Genomic DNA, 2,500 nt, shown 5'->3' with positions numbered 1-2,500 from the left:
TTAGTAATAGGCGACTTAAATGCAAAAGCGAGGAGGAAGATGGGAGATGAGTCGTGCATTGGGAAGTTTGGAGTAAGTGAAAGAAATGACAGAAACGAGATGTTAGTCAATTTTGCAGAGAAATATAACATGAGGATAATGAACACTTTCTTTTAAAAGAATGTAGGTCGTAAATGGACCTGGAGAAGTCTAAATGGAATAACATAGAACGAAGCAGATTTCATATTAGGAGATTAGAGCATGAACGTTAACAATGTTACGGTCATCAATAAAGTCAACATAGGTAGTAACCATAGAATGATAGGTTGCACAGCTGAATTTAATTTCAGAGCCGAGAGAAATAAACTAGTTTCAAAAAAGAAAATATGCCTTGCGAAGGTTAATGATAAGAAGAAAACTCATTAAAAAATTAAAAATAGATTCGAAGCTCTAAAAAATAACTAGGATGCCGTCAAAGATATGAATTTGAATTTAGTGAATATCACTAGGGAATCGGCAGAGAAAGTAGGAAGTGCAAAAAGCATTAGAGAAAACAAATACTCCAAATGACCTAATTAAAAGAATAAAAACCATGCACATCGCAGATATTAGAGAGAAAGAAAGAGAAACATGAATGAAATAGAGGAAACTATTCGGAAAGATAAAAGTATTAAAGGGACCTAGCGCAGACATGCTTTAGGAAGACAGCTAGAAATGGAGAGATCATTAAATGCAGAGACAGAATGGTAAGAAAAGTAGAAGAATTTTACCGAGAGCTTTACTCGTCGAAGACTGTAGTTAAGTCAGTAAATTCATCTGTAGACGTTAGTAGTGTACCAGAGATTACAAGGGGGAAAAAAATGGAAACGAGGAAAAGCACCTGGAGAAGATGGTATATCACTAGATCTTTCGAAAGACGCAAGGAAAGAAGTTCATATTAAATTAGCTCAGTCGTACACCCAGTGCTTGCGTCAAGGAAGCGTTCCTGAATCATAGTGCAATGCTATAGTGATTTTGCTTCATAAAGAGGAGATCAAAAGGATCTTAGTAAGTAACGACCGATTAACTTGTTATCAAATGTATATAAAGTGTTCTCCAAGATCCTTACAAATAGACTAAGTCAAATTTTAGATAAAAAACAACCGAGAGAACAGGAAGGTTTTAAAAGTGAATATTCGTAATCTCTTGTATTTTAATCTGGCCTGAAAACTGTCGTAGTTTGATAATACGTCTTTTCCTCCAATAATCTTCTTCACCATGGTAAACTGCTCCAGGGATCTTACGGAGTATTCCGTTCTCAAACACTTCTAATTTTTGCATTCTCCCCTTTGTAAGTGTCCACGTTTCGCATCCATATAGTACTGTTGGTCTTATAATAACATGGTATGTGCATAGTTTGGTTCTACGAGATATACTGCGGCTGTTCAGTACTGATGATAAAGCATATGCACATCTGTCGCCAGCACCAATTCTCTCCATTACGTTTTCGATTGTCAGTGTTGATCCGAGATTTTTGAAGCGGACATTCGACTCTAGGCCACTTGCAGACGATGAACCAACTAATCGAGAAAACGACAGAGTAGAATATACCTCTTTTTTTAACTTTTGTAGATTACGAGAAGGCCTTTGACTCGTTAGAACAAATAGCAATACTAAACTCGCTACGCAAGCAGGGTACAAACGAACAGATCGTAAGGGTTCTAGAAAAGATTTATGCGAAAGGTACCGATGTAATTCGGTCTCCCTGTGCGAGACTAGACATACTTTTCGAAAAAGGGGTAACTTTTTGCCATCTGACAGAGGATTCCGATGTTCGTCCTACCCCATCTACGCGAATTCTTTCCTCGAGAATCCTCAGGAACGAAAGTCTATTTCTTTTCCTCGTGCTTCTCAATCAGAGAAAAATTGAATTAGAGACAAATTTACGACTGTGGTATGCTCGGGTGGGGGGGCCATTAAACTTACCCCATCAGGAGAGGTCATACAAAACAAGGCACTCCGAGCAATTACCGGAAGTGCAATGGCAGCCCCCACAGATCACTTTCACGGCGAGTCCAGACGTTTACTTTAAACGTAACGACTTGTGCAGCATACCGAGAAACTCTCACAGCACCCATCACTCCTCAGACAGAGTTCACCTGATAGGGACTCCATCCACGGTACGATCTGGTCTTGAGGCCGTAGGACAGACCTGGTCGGATTCGACCAGATTGGATCGTGTATGTAATGCTGTCCGGTGACCTAAAGACCAGATTGTACCGTGGATGGGGCCCCATAGTCTCGACTGCGGTCACCACAAGATACTCACGACATACCAACATAGGCTAAGTGATACAACAAATGTCATGTTCATTATGTCACATATGATCACGCACCTACGAACTGTTCAGCAATGAGAACATACAGACACTATGACAACATAATTGGGGTGGAGAAGCATAGTTTCCTCCGTAATTTTGGTGCCATCGCCTGTTACTAAGCACATGACAATGTCATTATTATTATACTTATGTACAGTTAC

The sequence above is a fragment of the Oratosquilla oratoria genome, chromosome 8 (assembly GCF_046742065.1).
Source record: "Oratosquilla oratoria isolate Oo_2021 chromosome 8, ASM4674206v1, whole genome shotgun sequence".
NCBI lineage: Eukaryota > Metazoa > Arthropoda > Malacostraca > Stomatopoda > Squillidae > Oratosquilla > Oratosquilla oratoria.
Note: the sequence above shows the minus strand (reverse complement) of the source record.